Raw genomic sequence first — 23,505 nt, forward strand, 5'->3', positions numbered from 1 at the left:
TTGGAGGTAGGACCTTTGTGAGTTAATAGAGTCATGAGGATGTAGCCTTCACAAATGGGATTAGTGCCCTTGTAAAAAGAGATGTAGGAGAGCTTTCTTCCTCTCTCTTGTTCTGCTCTCTGCCATGTGAGGATACAATGAGGAAAAGACCATCTGCAAACCAGAAAGTGGGTTCTCACCAGACACTGGATCTGCCAGCAGCTTGATCTTGGACTTCCAGCCTCCACAACTATGAGAAATAAATGTTTGTTGTTTCAGCCACCTTGTCTGTGGTATTTTGTTACAGCAGCCTAAGACATTCTAAAGAAAGCTGGAGTAACTTTTTATATTAGACAAAGTAGATTTCAGAGTAAAGAATATTACCAGAGAGAAAGGAGGGGGGTTATTCACAATGATAAGTAGGTCAATTTATTAAGAGGACATAACAATCTTAAATGTTTATGGTCCAATAACAGAGCTTCAAAATACATGAAGCAAAAGCTGATAGAACTGTAAGGAGAAATAGACAAATACACAATTATATCAGAGATTTCAACAACCGTCTCTCAATAACCGATAGAGTAAGTAAACAGAAAATCAGGAATGCCACTAAAGACTTGAGCAGCATGTTAATTGGCCTAATTGACATTAACAGAACATTCCACCCAACGGCAATACATGCTTTGTAAGGGCACATGGAACATTTACCAAGATAGATAGACTGTACAGTGAGCCCTAAAGAAAGTCTTAATAAATTTAAAAAGGATTCAAGTCATATAAAATATGTTCTCTAACAACAATGGAATTAAATTAGAAATTAATAACATAAAGATACTTGGAAAATTCTCAAATATCTGGAGATGAAATAATATACTTCTAAATCATGCATAGGTCCAAAAATAAAAGGGAAATTAGAAAGTATTTTGAACTGAATTAGAATGAAAATAAAACATATCCAAATTTGTGAGATGCAGCTAAAGTAGTGCTTAGGGGAAAATTTATAGCACTAAATATATCTATCAGCAAAAGACAGGTCTCAGGGCTTCCCTGGTGGCGCAGTGGTTGAGAATCTGCCTGCTAATGCAGGGGACACGGGTTCAAGCCCTGGTCTGGGAGGATCCCACATGCCACGGAGCAACTAGACCCGTGAGCCACAACTACTGAGCCTGCGCCTCTGGAGCCTGTGCTACTCAACAAAAGAGGCCGTGATAGTGAGAGGCCTGCGCACCACGATGAAGAGTGGCCCCGGCTTGCCACAACTGGAGATAGCCCTCACACAGAAACGAAGATCCAACACAGCAAAAATAAATAAATAGATTAATAAACTCCTACCCCCAATATCTTAAATAAAAAAAAAAGACAGGTCTCAAAGTTTTAAATCAAGGACATCAACTTTCACCTTAAGAAATGAGAGGAAAAAAAGAGCAAATTAAACTCAAAATAAGTGGAAGAGAGGAAGTAATAAAGGGAAGGGCAGAAATCAGTAAAGTGGAAAGCAGAGGAAAAATAGAGAAAAGAAATGAGACTGAAAAATGGGTTCTAGGCTGGGGAAGAGAAAATCCAAATGAGCCTGGAGCAGTCCATAGTACCAGAAAGTAAGGAGAGTTCTTAACAAAGAGAGAAGGGGGTGAGGGTATGTCAAAGGGACAGATGAATCAGCCTGAAAGGACTCCCAATGGTCAAAGCTGGAGCAATTCAAGCAACAAACTAAATGATATATTGGATCGTAACACAGATTATAAAATAAATATACATGAGTCTGTAATGATATAAATGAATGAATGAATGAATGAATGAATAAATAAATAAATAAAGGAGAAGAGACAAATATGCATTGTAGAAGAATCCCAAATAGTATATGCAGACACCCCTGGCCCCCACCAGGAGGTTGAGCTTAATTCCCACCTCTCCATTTGAGAGTTGGCTAGACTTAGTGACTCAATTCTGAAGAGTAAATTATGGAAAGAGAAGATAGTAAGTGTTGATGTAGAATCCTGACAAATGCTACCTTAACCAAATGATACTAGTCATCTCTGATATGCCAGATGAGAAGGACACTTCACCTTGAGGTATTCTTCCCCTACATCCATTACTCCGGCCAAATCACAAGAAAATACATCAGACACACCCAAATTGAGGGACCTTCTCCAAAATACCTGACTGGTACTCCTCAAGACTGTCAAGGTAATGAAAAACCAGGGAAGGCTGAAAAATTGTCACAGACCAGAAGACACTAACACAACAAAACATGAAGTGGTATTCCAGAATGGATCCTGGAACAGAAAAAGGACATTAATAGAAAACCTGGAAAATCCAGAGTCTAGAGTTTTGTTAATAATAATGTATCAGTGTTGGTTTCTTAGAGTTGACAAATATACAACAGTAATGTGAGATAGTAATATAAAGGGAACCTGAAACTGGGTGGGTGGGGGGGTGTATGAGAACTTTCTGGACTATCTTTGCAAGTTTTCTCTAAGTCTAAAATTACTCCAATTATTTTATTTTCAAAAGGTCATCCTTTGAGAAGATCAATAAAATGGATAAATCTCTAGCTGGACTGATCAGGGAGGAAAAAGAAGAGAAGGCCTCAGAAACCACGCTGCAGAATGCACAGACACAAAATTTTGTCTTTGCTGTCCGTCTGTGTTGACACGTACACAACCAGGTAATTTATTTTCACAGCTGTGTAGTATTCTATGGTGGCAATGTACCAAATTTTATTTATTCATTTTCATCACTAGGGGCATTTATTTATTAATTTATTTTTGCTGCATTGTGTGGCTTGCGGGATCTTCGTTCCCCGACCAGGGATCGAACCTGGGCCACCTGGCAGTGGAAGCGCAGGGAAGGCGGTGGACCACCAGGGAAGTCCCACTAGGGCCATTTATTTATTTATTTAATTTATTATTTATTTATTTACTTTTGGTTGATTGGGTCTTTGTTGCTGCGCGCGGGCTCCCTCTTGTTGTGGCGAGTGGGGGCTACTCTTCGTGGTGGTGCGTGGGCTTCTCACTGCGGTGGCTTCTCTTGTTGCGGAGCACGGGCTTCAGGTGCATGGACTTCAGTAGTTGTGGCATGCGGACTCAGTAGTTGTGGCTCGCGGGCTCTAGATGCAGGCTCAGCAGTTGTGGCGCACGGGCTTAGTTGCTCTGCGGCATGTGGAATCTTCCCGGACCAGGGCTCAAACCCGTGTCCCCTGCATCGGCAGGCGGATTCTTAACCACTGCGCCACCAGGGAAGTCCCCACACCGACTTTTTTAAAGACTGTTTTGGAAGGGAAATGCTGGGGGTGCTCCGGAGATGAATAAACTCCCACCTGACTCTCCTGGGGGCTGCAGAGTTGTGCATGAGGTAGACACACACCCCCTTTCCATCCTGCACAGTGTAACTGGGGCCCTGCATGGTCCGTCTTGGGGGCATAGTAAAGGTGATTTCTTCAGAAGAGTTGATTGAGAAGCAGAAACATAGGTCAGTGTCAATACATTTTCCTTAAAAAATAACGTACACATCAAACTGCCCTTTGTATAAAGCACTTACATGTGAGTCATCTTATTTAATCCTTAGAACCACCCTTCAAAGTAGATAGTTAATTTAATCGTATACAGATACATCTTATTTATGGGAAAGGAAACTGAAGTTCAGAAGGGTAGTTACTTGCCTCAGATCCAACTGCAGGTAACTGTACATGCTGATCTCTGAACCTCTAATGATAATGACACAACTCTGGGGTTGGAAGGTGGGGCTGATGAGAAACTTCGGGGAAGCCGATGGCCAAATTGGCCTGCCTGGCTTTGTGCTGTGCGGGGCAGCTGTGTCCGAGCTTTGGGGCTCTCTGAGGCTTTCCTCTGTGTTTCCACTAGAGGGCACTGCTGGCCCAGTTTAGAAATACTTACTTTCCCTACAACTTAAGTGTGGTCAGAGCAGGAATTGCTATAAAAGCCAAAAAAGCTTAAGCTTCAGGGTCTCTCACTTGCACAGACCCCTTCTACTTTTGTACCCAATTTTGCATTTATAATTTTGAATTATTTTTCCACAAGAGGCATCTCCGCATAAGCTTCAGACCCCCCAAATCTGTATTGACCCCGGCTCATGCAAATACTTTGAGAACTAAGGGCTGGGAGCTTTGAGACACTGACCCTCGTGAGCAGCACAGAGAGTAACTTTCCACGGGACGTGGCTGTCCCCTCTTTTGGACTGTGGACCCCCAGAGAGCCGGACTCTGCCCTTTTTTTTTTTGGCGGTATGCGGGCCTCTCACTGCTGTGACCTCTCCCGCTGCGGAGCACAGGCTCTGGACGCGCAGGCCCAGCGGCCATGGCTCATGGGCCCAGCCGCTCCGCGGCATGTGGGATCCTCCCGGACCGGGGCACAAACCTGTGTCCCCTGCATCGGCAGGCGGACTCTCAACCACTGCGCCACCAGGGAAGCCCAGGACTCTGCCCTTTTTGACCTTGATTCCTGGCCTGTAGCACACAGTAAGCTGTCTACACATGTCTGTTGAGTGAATAAACGAGGCGCAAACATCGGCCAGTGTCACTGCTTTTGTCTTTTCCTCTTTCTCCTCTTTTGTCTCAGTTGCTCAATTTCCGAGGTGGGGGGAGGCGGTCTAGAATTCATCTGAGGCCCCTCCTGGCCAGAGATTTTCTCTAGATTCTCTCTCTATTCTCTCTCCTTTTTTCTTCTCTGCTGCCTCTCATCTGACTTTTAATTTCTCTGTTTCTGCCACCTCCCACCCCTGCACCCAGCCTGTGCCTTAACATGGCCAGAACCCCCTTGGTTCTGCTAACACCCTTGGGGGAGGTCTGGAGTCCTCAGCAGGGTGTGGTTTTCTGGGTTTCTGTGTCTGAGGACCCAAGGATGATGCTGGGTGGGTAGCGTGGGCAGGGGGATGGGGAGAGGGTCAGCTACCCTTTTCTCAGCACCCGTTCAAGCACGAGGAAAAGCTTTGCTCCCTTCCTGCCTTGTCCCCCTCTGCTGCCCCCATTAGCTTCACTTTTCCTCCCACTCTGCCATCCTGGTTTCCAGAGCCACATTAGCCAAGGAAGAACCAAGGGCTTATACAACAGCCCTCTCTGGTCACTTCTTGGACACCGTTTCTGATTTTCCTTCCATTGCTCTGATGGTTCTTTTGCAGTCTCCTTCCTGAGCTTTGCCCCTTTAATTTTGGGGTTTTGCAGGGCTGCATGCTCCCTTTTCTGCCTTTCTTGCTCTGCATATTCTCCCTCGGTAAGCTCATCCACTCCCTAGGTGTCTATTGTGCGATACCCCGATGACTCACAAACTCTGCAGCCAAGCACGTCCTCTGAACTCCAGACCCATCTCTGCCATGATATTTCCACTGGCAATTCCAACTCAGGCGTCCAGCTTATCAGCTTTATTGAGGTGTAATTTCTATATACTGTGATTGACCCTTTCAAGCGGCTGTCTCAGTCTTGGCAAAGGCACACAAGAGCATAAGCTCTACCATGCTCACGATATAGAACATTTCTGGCACCCCCCCCCCCCAGTTTCCTCATGGCCCCCTTGCCTCCCCCATCTCTGGCCCCTGGCGACTACTGATCTGCTTCCTGTCCCTGTATTTTGCCTTTTCTGGAATTTCACAGAAATGGCGTCCCACAGAATGTGCCTGGCTCCTTTCACGTATGGTAATGTCTTTGAGATTCACCCATGTTCTGTCTTGCAGCAGTAGTTTGTTCCTTTTTATGACTGAGTAGTATTCTATTGTATGGATATACCATGATTTGTTTCTCCACCTACCAGTCAACGAACGAGGCATCTAAAACTAACCTAAAAGTCAGGCAGGGCTTCCCGGGTGGCGCAGTGGTTGAGAGTCCGCCTGCTCAATGCAGGGGACACGGGTTCGTGACCCGGTCCGGGAGGATCCCACATGTCGCGGAGCAGCTGGGTCCGTGAGCCGTGGCCGCGGAGCCTGCGCGTGCGGAGCCTGCGCGTGCGGAGCCTGTGTTCCGCAACGGGAGAGGCCACAGCAGTGAGAAGCCCTCATACCCAAAAGAAAAAAAAGGGAAGGTGTCCTATGGAAAAAAGGGGAGGAGCTTGTTTGGGGAATTCTGTGTTGAACCAAGTTGCAGAGTCCTTCTCCACCCCCACCCCCCTTAAAAAAAAATTATTAAAAAAAAAGTCAGGCAGAGCTGCCTGGGTTTGAATTTAGACTCCGCTACACATCAGCTGTACGATTCTCAGCAAACTGCGTGGCTTTTATGAGCTTCACGTTTCTCAGCTGTACAATCAGGACAGTAATGCCTTGCTCGTAATGTTGCTGAGCGGATTAACCGAGCTCGCTGATGCCAAGCACAGGGCTGTGTGTCTGGTACTCAGTAGCATCGCCATGTGGATGTATTGGACCTTCTTGACCACGTGGGGGCGCAATACACACTACTGTCTCCCTCTCATACTGCTGCAGGCGGATCCCACAGCTCTCTGGTTATTTGCAGCTGAGAACTTCAATTCCACATTCTAGTTCGTGCCCTCTTCCCTCCCTGCAGCGCACACTTGACCCAGGGCAGCAGGGACCCGCACGGGGTGGGGGATGAGAAGGTTGAGAGCCAAGGGGCCCCCGTGTGGGTTTCTCCGAGGGCCCTGTGGAGACCTCTCCACGGTCCTGCCCCCTGGCCATCCTTACCACCCGCCCCCGTGCCGTTGCTGACGGTGGAGCTCACAGCTTCTTCCTCCATCCTCTCTCTTCAATTCTTTTCTTCCCCGTTGAGTTAGAGGGAAAGTTGGAAAGCCTGCGACATTAACACAGACTCAGCCTCCTTCCTTTCAGGCCACGTGGAGCAGGTGCTGGGGTGCCCCGCCCCCCCAAAGTGCTCACTTGCTGACTTCTGGGGCAGCCCCTGCATCTCTTTACCCCAGAGCTTTCTACGGGGGCCTTGGCAGGAGTGGCAGACAGAAGTGTGGGGAATCAATAGCCCAGCAGCAGCCGCCAGGTGATGGCTAATGAGTGTCAGTGAATTAACCCCCATTGTCCCCTTGTCCCTTGATGGGGGATAGCTCTGGGGCTCGTGCTCCTCCCTGACCCCAGCGCTCCCCAGCGGGATTCAGCTCCGTTGTTCAAGGGGTCCCTTGCTCAATAACCAAACCCTTTTCACTGCCCTCATTTCCCCTCCTCTTTCTCACTGCCCTCTTGGTGTTTCCTGGGATCATCTCTCAAGTGAACCACTTGTCCTTCAACCCTTGTGTCAAGGTCTCCTTCTGGGGGAACCCAAAGGGAGACTGAGCCCTAATCTTTGTAAGTGGTTTTCTTGAGGTTGGCTGGGGGAGGGGAGGGGTATGTGGCAGGAAAGGAAAGGTGGCCGCCCTCTCCCCCTAGATCAAGGCTGTCTTCTCTAATGCATCCCCTTAAATTTAGATATTAGCTCTTCTGCTGATAGAGGCTGGAGGGGCTCTGGGAGGGGGGATGACTGGGGGGCAGAGGTGCTTCTGTCTGCTCTTAGATCCTCCTCCGTGGCTGTGTCACAGCTCTGTTCAGACGTGAGAGTATTTGGTGTCCATTGTCCTAAATTTGGGGGTTTATGTACAACTTTGAGACAATAGGAGAAAAAACTCATTCATTAGCACAACACACAGTACTTAGGTACAGTACTTAGGTATTAGTTTGCTCGGGCTGCCACACAAAATACCATAGACTGGCTGGCTTAAGGAACAGATATTTATTTCGCAGTATTCTGGAGGCTGGAAGTCCAAGGTCAAGGTGCTGGCCGATTGGGTTCCTGGTGAGAACCCTCTCTCTGGCTGGCAGCCTTCTCGTTGTGTCCTCATGTGGTAGGGGGACAGCTCTGGTGTCCCTTCCTCTTCTTATAAGCTCACTAGTCCCATCACGAGGGCGCTACCCTCATGACCTCATGTAAACTTAATTACCTCCCAAAGGCCCCAGCTCCAAATGCCATCACATTAGGGTTCAACATATGAATTTTAGGGGGACACAGTTCAGTTCTTAGCAACTTGTTAAAATGGTGAGGATTTACCTCTGTTCACTAAAATCTGTTTCTACGCCTCTATTCCTTATCTAGGGCAAGACACTCACTCTTCATCCTTGATTCCCTCCTCCTCTCATGTCCAATCAGGTGTCAAGTCTTATCAATGATATCTCCGAAGCATCCCCCGCATTCCCCCTTCTGTCCCTCTACAGCTTCTCTAGGTCAAGCCCTCATCATTCAGATCAGCTAGGACTGAGTATCAAGAAACTGCTGTAGTGGCTTAAAAAAGTAAAGGGTGAATTGATCATATGCAACAAGAAGTTTGGGACAGGCCTTCAGGATCGGAACGGAAGCCCAAGGATGTTGTCAGAGACCCTGGCTCCTCCTACTTTTTTTTTTTTCTTTGGGGTACGCGGGCCTCTCACTGTTGCGGCCTCTCCCGTTGCGGAGCACAGGCTCTGGACGCGCAGGCTCAGCGGCCATGGCTCACGGGCCCAGCCGCTCCGCGGCATGTGGGATCTTCCAGGACCGGGGCACGAACCCGCGTCCCCTGCATCGGCAGGCGGACTCTCAACCCTGCGCCAGCAGGGAAGCCCTCCTCCTACTTTTTCTCTTCCAACATCCTCAGCGTTGGCATTGGTTCTCATGGTCACAAGATAGCTGCTGCTTCTCTGAGTATCACTTCCACATTCTAGGCCATCACTCCTATTAATTGAGAGCCTTTGTCTTTTTATTTGGGAAGGGGACCCTTCTCTAGAGTCTTCCATCTACGTCTCAAGAACCATGTCACATGACTCCCACGGGTCTCAGGGGAATCTGGGGAGGTGAGTATTTCACTTTCCAGGCTCTATAGGAGAGGGAGGCAGGGGAAAGGGGAATGCAAATGGCTTTAGGTAGCCAGTCCTGGCATTTGCTACATCATCCCTCATCCCAGCAGCCTCCTAACTGATCTTTCTGTCTCTGTTCTCACCAGAGTGTTCCCATTGACAACATGTCTGTCTTAGGGTCATAAGAAACCATTATATGCAGCAAATCAATTACAGTACAGATGGTAATAATAACACCCATGACAAATGTCTATTATATGTGTCCTGGTGCGTCGAACTTTCAGGACTTGTGAGGTGTAATTCTAAAAGTCACTTTATTATTGTCTCTTCCTGTCCCTCTAACCCTGGCTTTAGAAGAGTTGTCCCTTCCCTGGTGCTGAAGGAAAATTCTGGTGTCCTTATGGCTCTGTGGGTCAGCTGAGGCAAGAGAAACCCCTGTGGTCACTTTAAGATAGAAAACAGAACCTTTGTTCGGAAATTGGAATGTACAGTCCAATCTATTAGTCAGCACTTCAGTGTGTTTCCAAGGTAAGATGCCTCCCTCCCCCATCCAGCTGGGCCGACTGCAGGTAGGGCTCTGGCTTTGGGAAGGGGATGGTCCTTCTCTTTTTCCCACTGAGAATTCCTATTTCTGGCTCCTCTGGGGTTGTGGAGCATTGGGTAGGAGCATGTGGAGGGTAGGAGGAAAAGGGGTCAGGAAAGTTCTTATTTGCCTGGTAGTGTCATCACATGCCTTCCAGATCTTTGGAGTGGTCGGTGGAGCTGACCTGCTCTTTCAGGTGCCAGATGGATTTTCTGGGGATCCCACTGCTGCCCTCAACTCCCATTCAATTCCCCCGGACACTTCTGCCTCATCAGCTCCTGGATTTCCCACAATCCACTCCCACAGACCCTTGCAGTTGTTAGAATCCTCCTGACTTGCAAACCCTGGGTCCTTTCCCAGAGGCAGATCCTGAGACCAACCTTTGTGTCCACGTGGTTTATTAAGGAGATGCTCCGCAGAGAAACCTGTAAGCCAGTTGGGAAAGGAGGACAGGGAAGGGGAAGAAGCCTAGCAGCCGCACGACCTTAGGCGAAGCCACAGCATCATTCTGGTTCCGTGGGAAGCTCTGGAGTGGATATTAAACCTCAGAACACTTCCCCACTCGGAGCTTTGGGCTCTGGGCTTTCGTGCTGTCACACCAGACAGTCACTGGCTGAGAGCTGTCGTGGGGCTGGGGGGACGGGGTTGGAGATTGGGGTTGGGAGGTGGACTGCAGAGTTACAAAGTCACTCCAGTAGCCCAAAGGGCAGGCTTCCAAAGAGAGTTTACAGGTGTAGCCTTGAGAATCAAAGCACCTAGAAGCTGGGTGATGGGCACACAGGACAGGTAAGAGCCATCAAAGGGGATATGAGCAGGGCACCAGCAATGTCCCCAATACCATCCCTACTAGGCTGGTTTTATTTTATTTCCCAAGCTGGTTTTTCCAACCATCAGCCCCCTTGTTTATCCTCGTAGCTGAAATCTTCTTGGCATTTCACCTCCCAAACTCCCTTCCTAGAGGCTGAACCCCGTTGCAGGAGGAATAGCATGTTGTGAGCATCTCTCTGCCTGAGGCCACCCCCCACCCCTTCCCTTCTCCCGACATCCCTCACAACTCATCACCATCTGTGTAAACTTGGACATACACTTTGTGTATTTCTGTAATGTTGTCAGCTGCCCATAGAGCATCTAGAATATTTTCGCCCATTTTGGAGTGCTGGTGACTCAACTTACAGCAATTTATTCCACAAAAGCAGACAATAACTCAACTGGCGAGAGGGGGAAAAATAACCCTACCAACCCACCACAGTCTCTCCGCGCTGGCACTCAGAATGGTAATGCATGGAATAGATTACTGCAAGTAATAGGCCTGGTTGGCAGACGTGCGAGCTGAGTTAAATGCCTTTTAAGTAAATCTCAGCGTGAGTTATCTGTTCACTCAGACATGTGTGCATGGAGACAGAGGGAGGCCGTGTGGACAGACGGCACACGCTGTAACTTTCATTATCCCACACTGAGGTTCTTTGTTAATAACCACAGTCAAAGGCACTGCAGATTTTCTGATCTCTGTGACAGGTGGCTACCAGTGTGAGGTTGAGGCATTCATTCATTCATTTGTTCATTCATTCCCCAAGCCATTGTGAGGCCCAGGAGGCACCAGGCGTTGTGCTGGGCAGTGGAGGCATAGAGATGCAGAGATGGGTCGACAAGGTCCCAGCCCCTGCCGAGCTCACAGTCTGGTGGGAGGAGACGAAGTGATAAACAGGGCAGGTGATCAGGTGTTCACGTGCTGTGAGATTGGGCAAGGTCTGGCGAGTCACAAGCTCTGGAGTCAGACTGCCAGCATTCGAATCTGGGCCCTGCCACTTACTCGGGCAAGGTGCTTACCCTCAGTTTCCTCATCTGCAAAGTGGATAGAAATAGTGCCTATTTGATAAAGTGGATAGAAATAGTGGATGGGAGGAGTAAATGACACATGCATGGCAGAGTGCCTGGTTACACTTAGTGCTTAATAAATGTTGTTTGTTGCTGTCGTGATTACTGACATCTGTACAGGGCCAGCGTAAGGAGGGTCGGGAACGTTTTGTTGGAGAGGGTGATGCTTGTTCAGAGATTTGAGTGGTGCTGGCGCACCTGAGCCAGGAAAGGGACCTAAGTGCAGGGAAGTAGGGTGAGCAAAGTTCAGAGTGAGGGGCAGGTGACAGGGGCACATTAAGAAGGTGCTGAGCAATGGACCACAGACTGGTGGCTTGAACGACGATTATTTTCACACGGTCTGGAAGCTAGAAGTCAATGATCAAGGTTCTGGCTGATTTGGTTTCTTAATGAGGGCTCTCTTGCTGGCTTGCAGATGGCTGCATTCTTACTATATCCTCACATGGGCTTTTCTCTGTGCAGGTGGGGGGAGGGGAGAGAGAGAGACATAGAGACAGAGAGAGAGAGAGAGAGGGAGAGGAAGGGAGGGAGGGAGAGAAAGAGAGAGAAAGAGAGAGAGGGAGAGATCCTTGGTGTCTCTTCCTCTTCTTATAAAGGACACTAGTCCTATAGGATTAAGGCCCCACCCTTATGACCTAATTTAAACTTAATTACCCCCCTAAAGGCCCCATCTCCAAATACAGTCACATTGGAGGTTAGGGCTTCAACATGTGAATTTTGGAGAACACAAACATTCAGTCCATAACAGAGTCGTTGGAAAACTGGATCTGAGAATCATGTTTCTCTGTTTACTAGCGGTGTGACCCTGGGATCTATAAAATTAGGCCAATTATAGCTAACGCTTGGGACTTTTGCATGAATTAATTCAGGTAATATTTTGTATTGAAGTGGAAGAAAATGTTGAAGGCTGCGGTTCCTTAGTGGAATGATGGAACAGCGCCTGGCTCCCAGAACAACGCAAGGGCAAGAGTATTTTCCGTGCCCACCAGTGGAGAGGTCATCCAGTCCAGTGGCCCACTGACCCGCTGGGAAGTCAGAGGGAATCTAACTTCCGTTGCACATCCATCCGAGAGTTCCTCTCCTGCTGCTTTGGACAACCCATGCTGCATGAGCACTGGGGCCTTTTGTATCACAAGGTGCTGGACCTGTCACCGCCTGTTAAAACCACACGCAACAAATCTTCTCATTGGTCCTTTCTCCACTCCTGCCTTCTTCCTTAGCTAGGGCATGAAAAAAACACAAAAAGGAAATTTGGACAATCTAACAAGACCAGACAACAAATTGACTGTAGATCAGTGAACCTCAGGAATGACTTTTAAGTTTGTTGTATGTCGAGCTAATGCTATGGTGTTCTCATTTTGCATAAGACTGGCATCTCAAAGATATCATTGCCGATTGACTAATGCTGTGGTCTCCTATCATGTTAAAAACATCGTCACTCATATAAATTGTAGGCCACTTTTTATCTGTTTTCAACAGGAATCTCATGCAAAAAATGATCGGTCCAGAACCCAAAAGTAGCTGAACAGGCAATTTAATTTTTTATTGTAGTCCTCTTGAGAAAATGACAAAGAGAATTGGCATTAAAAGGCATAACAAAACTTCTTTTTTTAAAATAATTAATTAATTAATTTTTGGCTGTGTTGGGTCTTCGTTGCTGTGCGAGGGCTTTCTCCAGTTGCGGCGAGCGGGGGCCACTCTTCATCGCGGTGCGCAGGCCTCTCACTGTTGCGGCCTCTCCCGTTGCGGAGCGCAGGCTCCAGACGCGCAGGCTCAGTAGTTGTGGCTCACGGGCTTAGTTGCTCTGCAGCATGTGGGATCTTCCCAGACCAGGGCTCGAACCCGTGTCCCCTGCATTGGCAGGCAGATTCTTAACCACTGTGCCACCAGGGAAGCCCACAAAACTTCTTAATACTCATTTCTCCTTATTTCTTGTACTCTTCATATCTCTCACATACATAAAGCTCCCCTCACCCCAATCATCCCAACCATAATGGCCCTCTTGCTTTTGTCCCCTCCCACCCACTTCCATTACTATATATTTATTCAATTTTGTGTTCTCTCTTATGTGCCAAGTTCTGAATATAATGGCAAACCAGAGGCACGTGGTTCTTGCTTTCTCAAGTTTACATTTTCCCCCCAGCTTTTCCCAGGTCTGTGTCCACCACTGTTATTGTCATCTCTCACCTAGATGACACCAGTGGCCTTAATTTCTGCCCCTCTTCCACCCTTGCCCTGTGGATCTGCTGCTCAGACTGCCTGTCTGGGTTCTTGTCCCTGAGGTTCTCGCTTCTTTCCCTCCCTCCCTTCATTCCCCCTCCCTCCCTCCCTCTATCTCCCTTTGTTGAGATATGATTCAGTTTACATTCTTTGATAGAAGATATTTAGTATCTTCTCCAGTCTCCCTAGAAGATGCCTAGAAGCCACTATGTGAAATTTATAACTGGGAAAGGAGCATTAGGACAAGAAGAACAGCTCTGATATTTGGAAGGAACTGTAGAGATTATCTGATCCAATGTCTGGGGGTCTAGGTTGAAAGGACCCCCTCTGCAATATTCTTGGAGTCGCCCAGACTTGGCCTTGGCTTATCCAGCACGTCATTTCCAAGGGTAGTTACCTTTCTGTGCTGTTCCTGGGAGTAACCCAACACCTGGAACCATAGGTGCTTGGTAAGTAACTGTTCACTTTTGGGTAAATGGGGAACTTCTTCAGAAAATGGGGAACTTGCCTCAAGAAAGTTCTTGATATTGAGCCCAAATCTGCCTCCCTATCCCATGGCCCTGTTGTTCTGAGCGCTACCCGCACAGAACGGTAGCTGCCAACGAAGCTATCCTTTCCAAGATCAATTTGAAGACAATTTCTGCAGCTCCTCTTTAAAAATTGTTTTTGGTGTCTGTTTCTGAGGCATATAAAGGAATTGTGCTTCGTGCTTTGTCTTAATATCAGCGTCCTGGGGTCTTTTCTGTATTGGGATTTGCAACGATCCCATATTGAGACCAAGGGAGACTCAGGTGGTGAGGGAGGCACAGCTGGTTTGCAGAAATCACTTAGTGAGCCGATGCTCTTCCGGGACTCGTCTCTACCCGATCAATAGATTGCAATTGGATGTATAGATTTTTTTCATTCATTTATTTATTCATTCGATCTCTCATTTATTTGTTCAACAGACATTTGTTTAGCACTTACCGTGTGCCAAGCCCTGTGTTAATCACTGGATACAGAGATGAATGAGAAATCTTATATTCTCAAGAAGCTGTTAGCCTGGTGGGGAAATCGGATACAAAGGCAGATAATTCCAATACATTGTGATACGTACTATAATAATCATTATAGTGCACAAGGCACAGTGGGAGCTCCAGAGAGGGAGGGTCCATTCTACATAGCAGATGGGGTCAGGAAAGTTCTCACTGAAGATCTGACACTTGAGCTGAATTTTGGAGGTAGACCAGATAGGTAGATGGCATTGAGGGAGGTGTTGGAAGAAACCACCAGGGAAAGGTGCAGAATATGCAAAAGCTTGTAGGGGGCATGAAGGATCGTGGTCTGTTTGGGGAAATAGGTTGTTTTCGGTTGGCAGGGTGAGAGCATATGTGTAGGAAAGCAGCAGGATGGTGAGGGAGGCAGGGACAGACCTTGGAGGACATCAGCTCAGAGCCACTTGTGTATTCTCAGCACAAGTTTGCTCAATCTTCTGTGTTTAATGTGGAGTTCTTCGCTTTATGGAGGTCATAAAAGAATAGCCAGATTTAAAATAATAATTATAGAAAACTTGAACATACTCAAAAATTGAGTTATAGTACAATGACTTCTCATATATTCATCAATAATTACTGTGTTTTTGTTACATTTGCTCTATCCATTTTCTTTTCCTTTTTCCCTGCTGAAATACTTGAAAGTAGACTTCAGACACTATGGCATTTCATCCCAACATACTTTATTACGTATTTCTAAAAAATGGTTATTTTCAGGAATTCCCTGGTGGTCCAGAGGTTAGGACTCTGAGCTTTCACTGCCGGGGCAGGGTTCGATCCCTGGTTGGCGAACTAAGATCCTGCAAGCCGCACACCATGGCGATAAAAGGAAAAGAAAAGGGTCATTTTCTTATATAGAATCACAGTGCTATTAGCACACCTAATAAAATTAACATGTTTTCTTCATATCATCTAATATATAGTTCATATTCAAAATTGCCCAAGTGCCTTAAAAGTATTTTATAGGAGTTGGGTTGTTTCACTCAGGGTCCAGGTGAGGTGGGAGGGGAAGATTTTCATCTGAATTTGATCAATAGATGTATCAATAAGGATGGTGGGCAGGCTGAAGGATGGCTCCAGTAATGCCCACCCCCTGGCATGTCTAAATCCTTCTGTGTGAGTGGGCAGGACCTGTGACTTTCTTCTACCCAGTGGAATATGGCAAAGGTGCAGACTTCTGTGACTGGATTATGGAAGATGCTGACTTCTGTTATATTTGTGGAATCTCTCTCCTGATGGCTTTGATGAAGCCAGCGGCTACGGCTACATTGTGAGCTGCCCTCTGGGGAAGCCCAGATGGCAGGGAACTGAGGGTGACTTCCAGGCAACAGCCAGCAGGGAACCAAATCCTTTCACAACCAGAGTCCTTTCAGATGAGACCCCAGGCCCAGCAGACACCCTGCCTGCAGCCTCTTTAAGGGGTCCTGAGCATAAGACCCAACTCTGCTGTGCCCAGATTCCTGGCCTCCAGAAACTGAGATCATACACATGTGTTGTTTTCAATGGCTAAGTGTGTGGTGATTTTATGCTGCAATAGATAACTAATATAGATGTGTTTGGTTGCTAGTAATAGAAAACCCAACTACCAGTGGCTTAAAGCACAAGGAGATTAATTGTTTGCCTAACAGGAAATTAGGTAGTTACAGGGCTGTTTCAGCAACTGAATGGTGTCATCAGGGACCCAGATCTTCCTATCTTTCTGCTCTGTCAAGTATTCTTGTGTGTTGGGTAATGTCTTTTATCATGAGGGCAGTATGGTTGCCTCAGCTTTGAGGATCATGCCCTCACTGCAGTGACCAAACAGTAAGGGAGAGGATGTCTCCCTCTTACTAGATAGAAATAGCTTTCCCAGAAGCACCTGGTTGTCTCCTCTGAGTATCTTTTTTTCCAGAACTGGATCGAATGCCCATTCTCAGACCTAATACCTGGCAAAGGGAAATAAGATTGTACAACTAGTTTGGGCCAATCAGTCATGGTTTATCTCCTGAGCTAGGCACTTTGTCACCTGAATGAAACGGACGTTTTATTAGCAAGGGAGAAGGGAGGAATGACGCCTAGGCAGGCGATGGTCAGTATCTGCCGAAGCAACACTGCACGCCAACAGAGGGATGTGTATGACCTTTTCCACACGTTGAACCTGCACATCGAGCCTCTTCCCTCAGCCTGGCAGGAGCTAGAAGGAACTTTCTCTCGCTCTGGCTGACAGCTGCAGCCAGCACTGTATTGTCTTGTCATGGATCCGAGGATAACAGGCATCCAGTGGTCAGGGCTGGGACCTTTTGGAACATGGTTTTTCTAACTCAAATGAAAAAAAGGATACACATGCATTATAAGACTGTGCATCACAATGTAATGAGTCAGTAGGTGTCAAAATCTGGTTCCGTCATTATCTGCGATGTAAAATTGGGAAATAACCTCGTGACCTTCAGTTGCTTTATCTGCAGTGCCCATTTGATTTTTTTTCTTTCAACATTTCTCCTTCTAAAGCTGGGGTTTACTAAAGGGCTATATGCAAATTTTTTTAAACATCTTTATTGGAGTATAATTGCTTTACAATGGTGTGTTAGTTTCTGCTTTATAACAAAGTGAATCAGTTATACATATGCATATATCCCCATATCTCTTCCCTCTTGCGTCTCCCTCCCGCCCTCCCTATCCCACCCCTCTAGGTGGTCACAAAGCACCGAGCTGATCTCCCTGTGCGATATGCAAATATTTTAACCAGGGGACTCCTAGGGACTTTAATTGGAGCCCATTGCCGAGGGCTTGTATACACTACATTTGGAAAGGGAGGCCTGAAAACTCCCCTCCTGTTACCAGTAATTCTCTCTCTTTTCCTTATTTCCGGGAAGGACAATTCTCATGTTTTGAGGAGCACATCTGGTGTGTGGCCTCATGCCATGGCTCAATCCAGACAGCGGTGACTGTCTCAGTAGGATGGGGTCAGGATGGACTTTTTTTTCTTTTTTTTTGCAAACTGAATGAAGTTTAACTGGGAATGGGTGGGAATGTCCATTTATGTATTGCAAATGAGCATGCAAAACCTGACATATTGGAAGGAGCAGAAACTCCTCCAAAATTCTCCCCTGGGGAGGGGCACGGCTCAGGACCCAGCTGGCTGTCGTGTTTAACTAAAGCAGCTGATAAAAGCAGAAGCCTAGTTCTTCTGGAAGCAGATTCCAGCTAAAGTGAAGGATGTAAGTACTGACACAGCTGCAGGGCTGGAGGTGTGTCCGGGAGACCTGCGTTTCTCAAATGCACAGTAGAATCATTTGGGAAGTTTATAGAAATCTGGAGGCCCAGACTGAACCCCCATGCCAATCACGTTAGAATCTCTGGGACTAGGATCAGTAGCGTTTATAACTCCAAAGCTGATTCCAATGTACAGCCAAGTTTGAGAACCGGTTATCGTTCTAGACCAGGGGTCCGCAATCTTTTCTGGTAAAGGACCAGGTAGTAAATATTTTTGGCTTTGCTGCCCATGTGTTCTCTATCGCAACCACTCAGCTCTGCCGCTCTTGCAAAAACAGCCATAGCCAATGTGTAAATAAGCGAGTGAGGTGGTGTTCTAATAAAACTTTATTTACAAAAACAGGCAGTGGGCTGGGTTTGGCCCATGGGCCCTAGTTTTCTGATCCCTATTCTAGACCCTGCAATGCAGTTTGGGCTGCAAGCATCACCTGGGATCTTGTTGGAAATACAGACTCCCGGGCCCCATTCCAGACCTACTGGATCTGCCTCTACATTTAAACAAGATTCTCCAAGTGATTGCTATGCACATTGAAGTTTAAAAAGCAGTAATCTAGACCATTGGTTCTCAAAGTGTGGTCCCTGGATCAGTGCCATTGGTATCCCCTGGGAACTTGTAGAAATGCAAACCCTCAGGCTCCACTCAAGACCTGCTCAGTCAGAAACTCTGATGCACCTTAATGGTTGAGAACTACTGGAACCGACAAGTGGTTCTCAAACATTAGCTTATTCTAGGAGATTTAAATAATCTCCAGGCTCAGGCTTCACCTTGGACCAATTAATATCAGAATCTCTGGGATGGAGACCCAGGCATCGGTACTTAAAAAGTAATTCTCCAAAAAAAAAAAAAAAAGTAATTCTCCAAGAGATTCCAAGGTGTAAGTGAGTTTGAGAACCAGTGCCCTAGGCAGAATGGGCACATTGAGAGCATGGCCATCCGCTTGGGTGGCGCTTTACTGCAGCAGGCAGTGGAGGGAAGGCCCACCCTGGGAAGCAGGTGGGTAGCAGATACTGTTGATTGAGGAGCCAACAGCTTCCCCTACCTTATTTCCCTGCTCGAGGAATTATGTGCTTCGTTAGATGCTGGGCCGTTACTCAGCCCCAGGGAGATCATGAGTGGTCAAACCGTTGGATAGTTCAGGCATAGGTGTATGAGCCAGTCTTGGCCCAGGGAACTGAGAGGAGGCCTGTTGTCTGTTGTTCTGTAAAGATTTTAAAAAGTACACGATAGGAAACTTCCTTTTTGCTGGATGTGATGTGTGATTGAAAATACTGTAGCCTTCTTGGGCCCATAAGGCATGATGAAGATTGTAGAGCAGAGAGCAAGTAAGCACTTGGGTCCTTCAAGGCGTTGGATCACTGAATTTACCAATCCTGGACTTCTTTGGATTTCTTGTTACGTGAGATAAGAAATTCCTTAGCATCTAAGTCACTTTCAGTTGGGTCTTCTATTACCTGTAGCCCAGAGCATCCTAAAAAATTTAGGGGAGTAATTACAGATTCACAATGTCAGGACCCCAGAGGTTCGTCTGCAGGTTTAACAAAGCCATCTATGGCAGGGGCAGGGAAACAGAGCTAACATTTACTGAGTGCCTATCTTGGGCCAGTGGCTTTTTCTTCTGTGATCCATGAAATACTCATAAATATCCCGCAGTGGAGGTTTCTGCCTTCATTTCATAGGTAGGACTTAGAGAGTTTGCAGTATACTTCAAGTTAAATAGTGGAGCCAGGATTCAAATACAGGTTTTTCTAATTTCAAAGTCTATCCATGATCTATAGACATATGGGAACCTACTTGTACTAAGACTGCGAGATTTTAAACTGGGGCTCTCAGCCTTAGAGAGCGGGGCTGGTAAGCAGGGCCCCCCCCCAAAAAAACATTCATTTACTGGGAACAATGAAGGGACGTAGTTATCGTAAGTCGAATGTACGCAGGGATCTCTCTTGGAAACAAGGCAAAGCTCTCCTTGTAGAAGTGAGGCACAAGGGAAGGGTCAGGCCAAGAGCATGCTGCTGTACCCTAAAAGCCTCGAGGCTGCTGTCACCCCATGAGTCTCCTGGGCATCTTCTTAAAATGCAGATTTGTATTCAGGCGATCTAGGGTGGGGCCTGGGATTCTGCATTTCTAACAAACTCCCAGGTGATGCTGATGCTGCTGGGCTGGGGACCCCACTTAGAGTTTCAAGTGGTTAAATCCATCCCGCTGAAGCTCAGTCCTCACTCTGTCTGACTTGAGTGGGTCTGAACCCACAGCCAGGGCAGGGTTGCTAAATGGCCTTGGTGGTGGGGAGAGGAGGGCTCTAGGGCTGGGGGCCCAGGTGGGACCTGATGTAGGGCTACAGGGTGAATCTAGTGCCGCTGTCAAAATGGTTTCTGGAATTCCTGAGAAGAGAATTCAGAGGAGATATCTTTGGGGAAACTTCCAGAAGCAGCATTTGTCTTGGGGTCAGTGTGATGTGGTGAAACATATATGGGTTTTGAAGTTGTTCATTCATCCCTCTGCCCATCCATCCACCCGTGCATTCAAGTTGGCATTCATTTATGCAGTAGCCATGTGCCAGAACTGTTCTAGGTCTCCTTCTGGCTCTGTCCTTTGGCAAACCATTCTATTTCTCTGATTCTTTATTTCCTCCTTGGTAAAATGGGGATGAGCATAACAGTCACTTCACAGGCTTGTTGTAAAGATTGGGTGAGATAATTGAAAGGGAAACTGCTTTTTTTGCGGTACATGGGCCTCTCACTGTTGTGGTCTCTCCCGTTGCGGAGCACAGGCTCCAGACGTGCAGGCTCAGCGGCCATGGCTCACAGGCCCGGCCGAGCCGCTGTATGTGGGATCTTCCCGGACCAGGACGCGAACCCGTGTCCCCTGTGTCGGCAGGTGGACTCTCAACCACTGCGCCACCAGGGAAGCCCGGGAAACTGCTTTTTAGATCATGAAAAGGCACCATGAATAAGGAGGAAGGTTGTTTTCTCGTTCACCATGTCTTTCTTCATCAGGTGCTCCTAGAGGCAGTGCTGGTGTGAGAAGCTCTTTGAACTTCTGACTTGTGACTGGGATCGGGGAGAATGTTACCATGTGATACGGCACATCCTCCTCCCTCCCCAGGCTGCCGAGGCGATTGATTCGGTCTGTGTCAGGTTTGTTCCTGGGCCCTTGTGTAGGGCTGAGATAATGGGTCAGGGCAGAAACAGTCACTCAGGCTGGCTGGATTGATTAATGTGGGTGGAAAAGGAAATGCAGAAAGATACAACTCAAAGCCAGAAGAATACACATGAAAGGTGTGAGAAGGCGGAAGAAAGATAAGATGGACTGATTGGGGGAAGAGTTTAGGTAAGTTTGGAGAAAGGGAGAAGAGGATTTTGGAGGGTGATTCATGGGAGCTATTGAGAGAGTTGAGGAAAGAGGAGTTGTGAGATGTTTTTTGTGTGTTATAGACTTTCCTTCTTTAGAAGTTATGTGAGGCTCTTCAAGTAAGGATTTACCTTGCTTTTCAAAAGAAGAAAACCAGAGCATAGAGACTGTTGGTTTGGAATGCGATACTGGGTCACATGCAATATTGGGTCTAGGTAGAACCCTAAGACCACTTTTTTTTTTTTTTTGTAAAATATTTATTTGGTTGCACCAGGTCTTAGTTGCGGCAGACGGGCTCCTTAGTTGCGGCTCGCCAGCTCCTTAGTTGTGGCATTTGAACTCTAAGTTGCGGCATGCCTGTGAGATCTAGTTCCCTGACCAGGGATCGAACCCCGGGCCCCCTGCATTGGGAGCGCGGAGTCTAATCCACTGCGCCACCAGGGAAGTCCCGCCACTTGGTTTTTTTATTTTATTTTTTTTGCGGTACGCGGGCCTCTCACTGCTGTGGCCTCTCCCGTTGCGGAGCACAGGCTCCGGACGCGCAGGCTCAGTGGCCATGGCTCACGGGCCCAGCCGCTCTGCGGCATGTGGGATCTTCCCGGACCGGGGCACGAACCCGTGTCCCCTGCATCGGCAGGCGGACTCTCAACCACTGTGCCATGAGGGAAGCCGCTGCCACTTGGTTTTATAGGGATTACATGGAATGAAAGTAATGATGTTACAAATATACTTATACATATACATATATGGAAGAGGGAGAGAGAGAGAGAGAGAGAGAGAGAGCGAGATTGATTGATTGATTGATTTGAGGTTCTCCCAAGGAAAGGAGCTTTCTATATAATGTAACCTTCATCAGGAAGACACTCTGATACCATGGAAAGAGCATTCTCGACTTGGGTGTTAGACCCACGTGGTAATCACTTCCGGTTTTGCCACCACTTGGAGATGTTTGTTTCTTTAGTTCTCAGTTTCCTCCTCTGTGAATTGGCAACACTATCTACCATGCCCACGTTGTGAGGGTCAAAGTAGAATAAGAGGCAGTAAAGCATTGGGGAACAGTGAAATGTTCTGCCCGTGTGAAAAGCATAATGAAGGAGGAGATTGCATTTAAAATTAAGGCATCCATGGCAGATGCCCAGCACAGCCTCCTCCATAGTCGTTTCCTTCCCACCTCCTTTCTTCTTAGAGCATCCAGGCTTTGTTGAGGTAATGAGTGCCCAGATACTCCACGGGCCCCTCCCTAGTTGGGAGGTGGAAACTGAATGCTGATTGGTGTAAGCTGAAGACAGTGATCCCATTCTCCTGGCCAATGGTAGGTTGAGGCATAAACATGTGATGCAGATTATCCCATGAGACTGCTGGGGACTTGTGGGAAAATTTCCCTTCATCCTTAAAAAGGGGCAGAGGGTGGACACCTGCTCCTTCCTGACTTTGGACATTGTCACATCAAGATGTGATGCTTTGAGCTGGGACAGCTATCTTGCAAGCATGATGGAAAAGCCAGGAGAACCACAGAGAAACCAGCTGGATCCCTTATGTCATGGAGCTGCTGGTTTATACCCCCCGGAAGCAATTTGCCTGTGCGCTTCTTGAGATATAAAATACATTTCTGCAAGCCGCTTTTAGTTAGGCATCCCTTTCTGCACTCATTCTTCATTCTTCATTTGTTTGACAACTATCTGTAGATGTCTGACTGTGTATCAGGACCTTCAAGATACTGGGGCTAAGGTGGTGATATCCCTGCCCTCACGGAACTTACTTTCAGATGTGGGAGGTGGAAAATGGACAAATCAGTAAATAAAACATAGAGAATTTCAGATGGGGATGAAGGCTGTGGGGAAAAGTAAAGTAGGGAAGGGGGTCCCGGAATAGGGTTGGCCTCACCACCTGTAGAACCGAATGAGGATGTGTCCAGAGGCTGAGAGTGCCGGGGTCCTGGGCTTCTACTGGGGACTGACGCAAATGGACATAAAGGCCATGATGAGAATAGACCCGGGGGGGTCTCCAGACACTTGGCAGTCGTGAGTATTGGGCCAGGGGAGAGGGAGGCAGGGGGGTCTTACTAGGAGCTCACCTTGTTTGGGGGCCCCCTCTTTTTTTAAATACATGTATTTTCTTGTCCGCACCGTGCGGCACGTGGGATCCTAGTTCCACTACTAGGGATGGAACCCGTGCCTCTTGCATTGGCAGCTCGGAGTCTTAACCACTGGACCACCAGGGAAGTCCCTGGGCACCCCCTCTTTACTTGGCTGTAGTAAAGGGGATGTGTGGACTGAAGGAAGTGGGGGTGTTGACATGACATGATCTTCTGAGCTTCCTTTTGACTCCTGAAGGCATCCCGATGATGCCGCATCCTCAAAAGTAGCGCCCCCGCCCCCTTCCACCTTGGAACTGAGTATGGCTGGGACGTGGGTCCGCGGTGGGATTTAAGGGGAGGCTGGCATTACCACCAT

At 47.5% G+C, this 23,505-nt stretch overlaps 1 long non-coding RNA gene across 2 annotated transcripts in view; it reads left to right on the top strand.

Annotated features, from left to right (window-relative positions):
* The window catches only part of LOC109547133 (uncharacterized), a 92,880-nt gene that overhangs the window by 14,144 nt on the left and 55,231 nt on the right, over positions 1-23,505 (top strand). The window contains exons 2-3 of one of the 2 annotated variants that reach the window (XR_002172850.3): positions 2,491-2,644; positions 12,089-12,818. This is a non-coding gene — a long non-coding RNA (uncharacterized lncRNA). Of the gene's footprint in view, positions 1-2,490; positions 2,645-12,088; positions 12,819-23,505 lie in introns of those variants that run through there. The other variant, XR_004528838.2, reaches the window with a different exon arrangement.

Source organism: Tursiops truncatus, chromosome 11, assembly GCF_011762595.2.
Source record: "Tursiops truncatus isolate mTurTru1 chromosome 11, mTurTru1.mat.Y, whole genome shotgun sequence".
Classification (NCBI taxonomy): Eukaryota; Metazoa; Chordata; class Mammalia; order Artiodactyla; family Delphinidae; genus Tursiops; species Tursiops truncatus.